Source organism: Macaca nemestrina, chromosome 12, assembly GCF_043159975.1.
Source record: "Macaca nemestrina isolate mMacNem1 chromosome 12, mMacNem.hap1, whole genome shotgun sequence".
Classification (NCBI taxonomy): Eukaryota; Metazoa; Chordata; class Mammalia; order Primates; family Cercopithecidae; genus Macaca; species Macaca nemestrina.
Window position 1 is genome coordinate 858,607 of NC_092136.1, and position 11,758 is coordinate 870,364.

Sequence of the window (11,758 nt, forward strand, 5' to 3'; positions counted from 1 at the left end):
ACGAGTAAAACCTAAAGCCAGGAGAAGGAAGAACATAACAAAGATGAGAGCAAAGATGGTTTATTTGAAAAGATCATCAAAATTGACAAACTTAGTGAGACTGACTGAGATAAAAAGAAGACTCAGATTGCTGAAAGCAGGAATGAGAGGGGAGATTATTATTCACCTTACAGAAATAAAAATGATTGTAAGAGAATTCCATGAATAATTGTGTGACAAAATACTAGATAACTTAGTTGAAGTGGACAAATTCCTAGAAAGTCGTGACTGAAGCTAACTCAAGAACAAATAGAAAATCTGAATAGTTGGTCACTTTGGCAGCACATATGCTAAAATTGGAACAGTACAGAGATTAGCATGGCCCCTGTGTGAGAAGGACACACAGATTTGTGAAGCATTCCATTAAAGAAAACCCAAATAGACTTATAATAAGTAATTAGATTGAATTAATAATTTACAAACTTTTCACGGCCAGGCGCAGTGGCTCATGCCTGTAATCCCAGCACTTTGGGAGGCCGAGTCACTCGGATCACTTGAGGTCAAGAGTTCTAGACCAGCCTGGCCAATTTGGTGAAGCCCGTCTCTGCTAAAAATACAAAATTACCTAGGCATAGTGGTGCACATTTGTAATCCCAGCTACTTGGGAGGCTGAGGCAGGAGAATCTCTTGAACCCAGGAGGTGGGTATTGTAGTGAGCTGAGATCGCGCCATTGTGTTCAAGCCTGGGCAACAAGAGTGAAACTCCATCTCAAAAGAAAACCCAAAAACCAAAAAACAAAAAAAAACTTGTCACAACAATAAGCTCTGGGACAGGTGGCTTCTCTAGAAAAATCCCGGTTACTGAGCTTGTCATTATTTGAGTTCTACTAAACACTTAAATAATTAATACCAGCCCTGGTTGGGTGCAGTGGCTCACGCCTGTTATCCCAGCAGTTTGGGAGGCCGATATGGGTGATCATTTGAGGTCAGGAGTTCAAGACCAGCCTGGCCAGCATGGTGAAACCCCATCTCTACTAAAAATACAAAAATTAGCTGAGTGTGGTGGCGTGCCTGTAGTCCCAGCCACTCTGGAGGCTGAGGCAGGAGAATCGCTTGAAACCGAGAGGTGGAGGTTGCAGTGAGCCAAGATTGCGTCACTGCACTCCAGCCTGGATGATGGAGTGAGACTCTATCTCAAGAAAATAATTAATACCAGTCCTTTACAAACTCTTTGGAAAAATAGGAGGGAATACTTAACCCATTCCATAAGGCCAGTGTTATGCTGAGATCAAAACTAGACAAAGACATGACAAGAAAGGAATATTACAGACTATTATCATGAATATAGAAACAAGAATCTTCAACCAACTGCTCGCCAGTTGAATCCAGCAACAGCATATAAAAAGGATTATACAGGCCAGGCTTGGTGGCTCACACCTGTAATCCCAGTACTTTGGGAGGCCAAGGTAGGTGGATCATGAGGTCAGGAGGTGGAGACCAGCCTGGCCAACATGGTGAAACCCCGTCTCTACTAAAAATACAAAAATTAGCTGGGCGTGGTGGCGTGTGCCTGTAGTCCCAGCTACTCGGGAGGCTGAGTCAGGAGAAGCGCTTGAACTCGGGAGGTGGAGGTTGCAGTGAGCTGAGATCATGCCACTGTACTCCAGCCTGGGTGACAGAGCGAGACTTTGTCTCAAAAAAAGAAAAAAAGGATTATATACCAGATTCAAGTGAGAATTGTCCCAGGAATGCAAGGTTGGTTTAACATCTGAAAATCAGTCAATGTAATACTTACATTAATAAAAAAAATACCTGGTTATCTCCATAGATGCAAAAAAGAACAGGATTGGAGAATTAAAACTTAATATACAAATGGTTAAGATAGTAAGGTACTAGTATAAGGACAGATACATAGATACTGAGATAACATTGAGAGTGCAGTAGTAAACATTTACATTTTTGGTGAATTGATTTTCAGCAGGAGTGCCAAGACAGTTCAGTGGTGGGGGAAAAGAATAGTCTTTTGAACAAATGGTGCTGGGATGATGGATCTACATGTAAAAGTATGTAAATGGACTCCTACCTTACACTATGCACAAGAAATAACTCCAAATGGATCATAAACCCAACTGTAAGAGCTATGAGACTTCTACTAAAAAAAAAATAGTAAGTTTTTGTGACTTTGGAATTTTCTTTTTTAGGCAGAGTCTTGCTCTGTTGCCAGGCTGGAGTGCAGTGGCGTGATCTTGGTTCACTGCAACCTCCGCCTCCCAGGTTCATGCGATTCTCCTGCCTCAACCTCCTGAGTAGATGGGGCCACAGGCCTGTACCACCATGCCCAGCTGATTTTTGTGTTTTTTGTACAGATGGGGTTTCGCCATGTTGGCCAAACCCCATTTGCTTGCCTCAGCTTCCCAAAGTGCTGGGATTACAGGCATGAGCCACTGTACCCGGTCTGGAATATGATTTCCTAGGTGACAACAGATGTGCAAATGACAAAAAAAAAAAGTTGATTTGGACTTAATAACGTGTGCTACAAAATACTATTGAGAAGGTGAAATGGCAACCTGAGAATGAGAAAATATTTGAAAACCATGTACCTGATAAAGGGCTTGTTATCTAGAATATATAAAGAACTTCATGATAAGACAACTAAATTGAAAAATTGATGAAGTGTTAGGGGCCGTGGGTGCGGTGGCCACACCTGGAATCCCAGCATTTTGGGAGGCTGAGGTAGGTGGCTCACCCGAGGTCAGGTGTTCAAGACCAGCCTAGCCAACGTGATGAAACCCCGTCTCTACTAAAATATAAAAATTAACTGGGTGTGGCGGCATGCACCTGTAATCTCAGCTTCTTGGGAGGCTGAGGCACAAGAATCATTTTAACCTAGGAAGTGGATGTTGCAGTGAGCCGAAGTCCTGTCACTGCATTCCAGCCTGGGCAACAGAGTGAGACTGCGTCTCAAAAAAAAAAAAAAAAAAAAATTGATGAAGTATTAAAATATACATTTCTTCCAAATTGATTTACGAATGTTCAGTAAGCATATAAAAGCCATCAGAAAAATGCAAATCAAAATCACAATGAGATACTGCATCACACTTACCCAGATGGCTGTAATAAAAAAGATGAGGCCGAGCGCTCACAGCTGTAATTCCAGCACTTTGGGAGGCCAAGATGGGTGGATTACCTGAGCTCAGGAGTTTGAGACCAGCCTGACCAATATGGTGAAACCTCATCTGTACTAAAAGTACAAAAATTAGCTGGGCGTGGTGGCAGGCGCCTGGAATTCCAGCTACTTGGGAGGCTGAGGCAGGAGAATTGATTGAACCCGGGAGATGGAGGTTGCAGTGAGCCGAGATTGTGCCACTGCACTCCAGCTTGGGCAACAGAGGGAGACTCCATCTAAAAAACAAAATAAAAAAAATAAAAAAGATGGACAATAACAAGTGTCATCGAGGTTATGGAGAAGTTGGAACACTCATTCTTGTCTGGTGGTGTGTAGAATGGAGCTGCCCTTGGAAAACATCTTGTCAGGTGCCTGAAAATGTTAAACAGAAATTCCTATGACCAAGAATTGTATTTTTAGATATGTACCCAATAAACAAAAATCATATGTTGATAGAAAAACTGGAACATGAAATGTTCATAGCGATGTTATTCATGATAGCCAAAAAAGTGTAAGGAATCCAAAAATCCATCAAGTGATGAATTGATAACGAAATATGGTATAGCTACACAATGGAATTTTACTAAGCATTAAAAAGTAATGAAATAGTAATTAATACTACCTTGAAAACTATACTAAGTGACACAAACCAGTCACAGAAGCCCACGTGTTATTCCATTTATTTGAAATGTTTAGAAGATGTAAATCTATAGAAATTGGTAAAAAGTCCACTGCTACTTGCTAGGGTCTGGGAAGGGGTGATTGGTGAGTGAGTGGCTGACTCCCCTTGTGGGGAGGTGAAGATTTTCTGGAGTTAGATTGATGGACAACTCTGTGACTGTACAAAAAGCCATTGAATTACATGCTTTAAATGAGTGAATTGGGTGGTATGTGAATTATTTCCCAATAAAACTGTCAAGAAAAGATATGCCCGTTAACATTTGTCAGAGCCACACATGCATTTACCTCTGTGGCTTTGTAGTGAAACAGTTGTTAGTACTCTTTGAACCCTTTTATTCCAGTTTGCTTCTCTGAGGGTTTCTGTACTGAGTCTCGTCCCTCCTGTGCGTGAGTAAAGAGAACGAGCCAGGTGTGGTGGCTCACGCCTGTAATCCCAGCACTTTGGGAGGGCGAGGTGGGTGGATCATGAGGTCAGGAGTTCAAGACCAGCCTGACCAACATGGCGAAACCCTGTCTCTACTAAAAATACAAAAGTTAGCTAGACAGGTGGCGGATGGCTGTAATCCCAGCTACTTGGGAGGCTGAGGCAGGAGAGTCGCTTGAACCTGGGAGGTGGAGGTTGCAGTGAGCCAAGATCTCACCACTGCACTCCAGCCTGGGTGACAGAGCAAGACTCTGTCTCAAAAAAAAAAAAAAGAACTTGTGAGGTTATCCTTGGTGATGGGCACAGTAGCTTCTCGTGGCTGGACCAGTGCTTTGCTTCTTATCTCACACTTCTCATCGCAGCTCTTTCATTGATGGTACTCCTATTTGAAGAAGAGAAACTGAGGCAGATTGTGGTTAAGTTGATAGCCCAGAGTCACATAGCTAGTAAAACGTGGAGTGACATTCCAGTCTAGGCCTGCTTTCAGAGTTTGCTTGGCTGACTGCTGTGCTAACCACCTTAATAGTGATGTTAGCAATTACAGCTTCCTTCAAAAATTCTTGGGCTTGGTCAGTTTTGGGCTTTTGGGTTACTTGGTGGAATCACTTTATTTCTTCGAGGCAGAGTCTCACCTTGTTGCCTAGGCTCGAGTAAGTGATGCTGTCCTGGCTCACTGGAGCGTTGACTTCCTGTGCTCAGGTGATCCCCCCACCTCAGCCTCCCTAGTAGCTGGGACTACAGGTATGCACCACACCACACGTGTCTGATTTTTTAAAAAAATTATTTGTAGAGACCAGGTCTCCCTATGTTGCCTAGGCTGGTCTTGAGTTCCTGGGCTCAAACAGCCCTCCCACTTTGGCCTCCCAAGGTGCTGGAATTATAGGCGTGAGCCAGTGTGCCCAGTCTGAAATCAGTTTATATACAGACAAACTCTGTAGACCAAGTTTTGTTGCCCGTTGCAAGGACATAAGATTTTGGTAGTTCGGTATTTTGTAATAATCTGTTACAGGCTCCTTTACTATTTGTTTTGGAATTTGGGCTGTTCCCGGAATACTAATCCTCTCTGTTGATTAGTTCGGCCTATAAACAAGAAATCATTAACCAGCATGCTGTTCCTGAAGAATGACCAGGGACAATAATTCTAAAAATTCGAGAGCTTTTATCCCAGCCTGCCCCTGTAGAGTGTGTTCCTTGCTACTTCATAGAGTGCAAATTGTAACCTGCTTTTGCCGGTCGCTATGGCATGTTCAGGTTACTCATTAGCCATCAGAATTCCTAAGTCCACTGTGAATATTCCCTGGTGTAAGTACAGTGCCCTTAGTGCTGATGGGCTGGCTGCTGTTCAGACAGGAACAGTGCAGGATGGCTACGGCCAGCGTCTCTTCAACAAGGATCAGACTCTGTGTGGCTGGGCTTGTTGCAGACAGGGACAGTGCAGGATGGCCACGGCCAGTGTCTCTTTTTTTTTTTTTTTTTTTGAGACGGGGTCTTGCTCTGTTGCCCAGGCTGGAGTGCAGTGGCACCATCTCGGTTCACTGCAAGCTCCGACTCCTGAGTTCACACCATTCTCCTGCCTCAGCCTCCCGAGCAGCTGGGATTACAGGCGCCCACCACCACGCCTGGCTAATTTTTTTTTGTATTTTTAGTAGAGACGGGGTTTCACCGTGTTAGCCAGGATGGTTTCGATCTCCTGACCTCGTGATCTGCCCGCCTCGGCCTCCCAAAGCGCTGGGATTTCAGGCATGAGCCACCGCGCCCGGCCCAGCCAGCGTCTCTTTAACGAAGATCAGACTCTGCGTGTGGCTGGGCTTGTTGCTGTGGGTCAGTTACTCTTGCTCATGCTTTACCCTTTCAGAATTCAGCTCCTCCCCTTCCCCTCAAGCTAATTTATCTAAAAAGATAAGAGTTTTTGCTCGATCTGTTCCTGGCAAGGTGGGGTGGCTGAAGTCCTCCTGTGAAGCCCTCTGCCTTGTGGAGATCAGTGCAGTGTCCGTGGCACGAATTGGCGCCTGGCCAGGAACAGGAGCACGCTCTGCTCCTTTACAGGAGAGTTCCTGATAGACGCTGGAGTGCTCAGATTGTTACCTGCGTCCACCGCAACTGCAGGGGTGCCACACTGATCATGCGGCGTCTACTAGAGCATTTTTGGTAAATTTAGGACATGGTGGTTGACTTGAATGTATCAGTCTTGCCTGCAGGTCATCATCCGTGATCTCAGCCGTGGTCATGCTAGATTGTCTTTCTCGTTTTTGAGACAGGCTCTCTCTCTGTTGCCCAGTTGCCCAGGCTGGGGTGCAGTGGTGTGATCTTGGCTCACTGACCCTCTGCCTCTCGGGTTCAGGTGATTCTTCCACTTCAGCTTCCCCAGTAGCTGGGATTACAGGTGCACGCCACCATGCCTGGCTAATTTTTGTGTTTTTAGTAGAGATGGGATTTCACCATGTTGCTCAGGCTGGTCTCGAACTCCTGACTTCAAGTGATCCACCCGCCTCAGCCTCCGAAAGTGCTGGGATGTGAGCCACTGCGCCTGGCCTGATTGCTTATTTTTTTTTTTTTGAGACGGAGTCTCGCTCTGTCGCCCAGGCTTGGAGTGCAGTGGCCGGATCGTGGCTCACTGCAAGCTCCGCCTCCCAGGTTCACGCCATTCTCCTGCCTCAGCCTCCCGAGTAGCTGGGACCACAGGTGCCCGCCACCATGCCCGGCTAGTTTTTTTGTATTTTTTAGTAGAGATGGGGTTTCACCGTGTTAGCCAGGATGGTCGCTATATCCTGACCTCGTGATCCACCCGTCTCGGCCTCCCAAAGTGCTGGGATTACAGGCGTGAGCCACCGCGCCCGGCCCTGATTGCTTATTTTTATGTGAAATTAATTTTCCTGAACTGTCAGAAGAGACATGGTCTGGGTGGCTTTTCTACTGTTGAGAGCCCTCCTCTGTTGTCTTCACACAGTGGCCTGCCTGGCAGCTGCAGGTAGAAGTCCCTGGCTGCATCCGCACGCTGTCACTGCACCTCCTCTTTTCCCTGCTTTTGCATCGTCTCTGCTCAGTAGGGGCGCTGGGCCGGGTCACTCCAGCCCTGGTTCTTGCATCACGCTCAATCCTCTGTGGACACGGGCTGCTTGGGCTCTCCTGTCCTCAGGTCTGGCCGAGATGCTTTTTTTTTTTTTTTTTGAGACAGAGTCTCACTCTGTTGCCCAGACTGGAGTGCAATGATGCAATCTTGGCTCACTGCAACCCCCGACTCCTGGGTTCAAGCAATTCTCCTGCCTCAGCTTCCCAAGTAGCTGGGATTACAGATGCGTGCCACCAGGCCTAATTTTTGTATTTTTAGTAGAGATGGGGTTTTACCATGCTTTCTAGGCTGGTCTTGAACTCCCAACCTCAGGTGATCCGCCCACCTCAGCTTCCCAAAGTGCAGCCTCCCAAAGTACAGGTGTGAGCCACTGTGCCCGGCCTCTCTACGTTCTCCTGCACAGACATGATGCCGTGAGGTTGTGCAGCCCTTAGTGGCTTTCCTTTTGAGGGAGCTGGAGCTCAGAGGCACAACAGAGTGAGTCAGAGGCTGGGCTTGGATTCCTACCTCGTGTGCTGGCCCCCAGGTTCACTCGTCACCACCCTCCATGCTTCTCCTCAGGGGCTGGCCTGCCCTCATTTTAAAGTGTGTGTGTATGTGTGTTATGTATGTATATTTGTGTTTCTGCGTGTGTGTGTACATGTGTGTATTTGTGTGTGTATATGTGTATTTGTGTTTATATGTATGTACGTATATGTGTATGTTGTGTTTGTGTTTATATTCATGTATATAAGTTGTATTTGTGTTTGTGTACATGTGTGTATTTTTGAGTATCCGTTTGTGTTTGTAAATGTGTGTATATGTATATTTGTGTGTGGTGTGTACATTTGTGTACTTGTGTTTATTTGGTTTGTGTGTGCATTTGTGTGTATATATGTGTATTTGTGTTTGTATAAATGTGTATTCATATGTGTAAAGGTGTGTGTCTGGTGTGTACGTGTATTTGTGTGTATTTGTGTATTTGTGTATGTGTATTTTGTGTGTGTACATGTGTATGTGTATTTGTGTATGTGTGCATGTATTTGTGTATGTGTTTATTTGTATTTGTGTATGTGTGTGTATTTGGTGTGTACGTGTGTATATGTGTATTTGTGTATGTGTGTGTATTTGTGTGTGTGTATTTGTGTAAGTATGTATTTGTGTGTGTGTATTTGGTGTGTCCGTGTGTTTGTATGTGTGTGTATGTGTGTATTTGTGTATTTGGTGTGTACGTGTGTGTGTGTATTTGTGTGTATTTGGTGTGTACGTGTGTGTATGTGTGTATATTTGTGTATGTGTGTGTATTTGTGTGTGTGTATTTGTGTATGTGTGTATGTGTGTGTGTGTATTTGGTGTGTCCGTGTGTGTGTATGTGTGTATTTGTGTATGTGTGTATTATGTGTGTGTGTATTTGTGTGTGTGTATTTGTGTATGTGTGTATTTGGTGTGTATGTGTGTGTATGTGTGTATTTGTGTATTTGGTGTGTACGTGTATGTGTATTTGTATGTATGTGTGTATTTGGTGTGTACGTGTGTGTGTGTGTGTATTTGTGTATTTTGTGTGTACGTGTATGTGTGTATTTGTGTGTGTGTACGTGTGTGTGTATTTGTGTGTGTGTATGTGTATTTGTGTATGTATTTGTGTATGTGTGTGTATTTGTGTATGTGTGTATTGTGTATGTGTGTGTATTTGTGTATGTGTGTATTTGGTGTGTGTGTGTGTATGTGTATTTGTGTATGTGTGTGTATTTGTGTGTGTGTGTATTTGTGTATGTATGTATTTGTGTGTGTATGTATTTGATGTGTCCGTGTGTGTTTGTATGTGTGTATTTGTGTATGTGTGTATTGTGTATGTGTGTATTTGTGTGTATTTGTGTATGTGTGTATTTGGTGTGTGTGTGTGTATGTGTGTATTTGTGTATTTGGTGTGTACGTGTGTGTATGTGTATTTGTATGTATGTGTGTATTTGGTGTGTACGTGTGTGTGTGTATTTGTGCATTTGGTGTGTACGTGTGTGTATGTGTATTTGTATGTATGTGTGTATTTGTGTGTGTGTACGTGTATGTGTGTATTTGTGTGTGTGTACGTGTGTGTATGTGTGTGTATGTATTTGTGTGTACGTGTGTGTATGTGTATTTGTGTATGTGTGTATTTGTGTGTGTGTACGTGTGTGTATGTGTATTTGTGTATGTGTGTATTTGTGTATGTGTGTATTTGGTGTGTACGTGTGTGTGTGTGTGTGTTGAAAATTGGGCAATTAAAGCTGTGGATGAGAAGCTGTGACTTGTCTGTGTGTTTGTTCCACAGAGGAGACGGGTTTAACGGCCTGTGTCTCCTGCCGGTTACCTCTGTAACTCTAAATTACGTGCTCTTCGTTTCTGATTTCACAACCTTACGTAAAATCTGTAGATTCCGCTTAGGAAAGTTGATTTAGCTCATGTAGTATTACTTTCTCTTTCTCCTGCCCCCAGGTTTTTATTATTTCTGCTTTGGATCTGAGCTCTGTTGATTCTGGACAACATAAGTTCCCCCTCAGAGTGGTTTCTTTCCCTGGTGTTTGGGTGGGTAAAGTAGAGGGCACATGACAGGGAGAGAGCACAAGGTCCCCAGTTGCAGACTTAATAGCACAGATCTGTGTACACCTTTGTGAGAAGCACACATGTGCACACACACTGAGTGGCGCACACACACGTGCACACACGGTGGCATGCACACGTGAGGCACACGCACACTGGCACACTGCACCCAGTGCAGAGTGCTTCACTCACGCGCAGTCCCAGCCGTGTGAAGCCTCCTGCAGGCTTTGTGTGACAGAAGCTCCCAAGACACTGTTTTCATGACTTTCAGCCAAGTTCAAAAAACCTGCCATCCTGGGGGGCGTCAGGCTGCCAGCATCCTCCTGTGCCTGCTGCCCTGCTTTCTTGCGGAGCCATCTGCTGGTCAGCCATCATACAGAGAGGAGTGGGGATGCTGAGACTGGGCAGCCTGCCCAGGGGTCACTGCCGTGAGCAGCTTTCAGGGCTGGGAATAGACGGGGACAGGAGGTTTGGGTGTGTCTGTGTCTTGTTGAAGGTCCTCTGAGGGCAGAAGCTGGTGTGTTCCCAGCACCTGGGGCAGTGCTGGGTGGGGGAGCCGCCTCATAGGCACTTGATTTTCCTGTTCTGACCACCTGTCCATCTGGAGTTTTCTAGGGCAGGACTGGCTCAAAGGAGTGTTTGTTCAATTCAGGAAACGTTCAGCCTTATTTGTTAGCAAATGTGTGGTAAAAGACAAACGGTGTTCTGGAGGAGGGAGCTTGTCTTGTGGGGGAGGCAAGATAAGTTTTGGAAGCAGCAGTGGTTGCGTGAGGCCCCGTGACTGCGTAGGGCAGGGGTGAACTACTTGTCCTCTGATCTGTGCGCACCAGGCCTGGCGGGGCCGCTTGTGCCATGTTCTGATATGGATGGGTTGCTGCGGAGGCCTTTTACTTCAGCCAGAGATCCTTAAACCAAAGACTCACTTGAGAAGGTTGTGTAAATAGTCAGATTTATTGTTGCTTTAAAAAAGTGACTTAGGGCCAGGTGCAGTGGCTCACACCTGTAATCCCATCACTTTAGGAGGCCGAGGTGAGAGGACTGCTTGAGCTCAGGAGTTCGAGACCAGCCCAAATACCACAGTGAGAACTTGTCTCTGTTTTTTCTTTTTTCTTTTTTGGGACGGAATCTTGCTGTGTCACCTCGGCTCACTGCAACTTCTGCCTCCCAGGTTCAAGTGATTCTCCTGCCTCAGCCTCCCAAGTAGCTGGGACTACAGGCATCTGCCACCACACCTGGCTAATTTTTGTATTTTCAGTAGAGACAGGGTTTCACCACGTTGGCCAGGCTAGTCTCAGACTCCTGACCTCAGGCGATCCACCTGCCTCGGATGAGGCACCTCCGCTCCTGGCCATATTTTTAATTTTTTAAAAAATAAAAATAAGAATGAAAAGTGACTTAAATGTACACAAACTTGTTTTTGCACACAACTCACCTTACCCTGTGTGATGAATAATTGTATTTTGACAGTGCTTGTTAAACGTGTGTCCCTATTAAGATCACTTTGTACTCTTTAAGCCTTAGTTTTCACGGCTGGTCCAGGTAGAGTTTAACTACACGTGGTCTCGTCTCTCTCCCATGCCTGGCTTGTGACGTACATGCAAGTATTTGTTGAGCAAGGGCCATTTAGCAATAGATTTAGCATGTACTGAAAGTTTGATTGTCGCATGTCTAATGTGCATTTTCCCTCTTTTGTACAATGGAGAATTCCCAAATTTCATGGGTGTGAGCTGAGAAAAGACTTTAAGCTATTATTCCTCTGCTGTCCCACTACAACACAGAAGACTTCTGTGACCCCAAAATATGTGGGGATTTCTCCCCATCAGCAAACAAGCAATCCGTTCTGCAGTGGGCACCAGCTGGGTGTCCTCCAACTCGATTCTGA

The 11,758-nt window shown here is 45.2% G+C and overlaps 1 pseudogene; it reads left to right on the top strand.

Moving 5' to 3' along the window:
• The first annotated feature begins 308 nt into the window (after positions 1 to 308).
• LOC112428941 (U6 spliceosomal RNA) lies at positions 309 to 409 on the top strand (annotated as a pseudogene).
• The last annotated feature ends 11,349 nt before the right edge of the window (positions 410 to 11,758 follow it).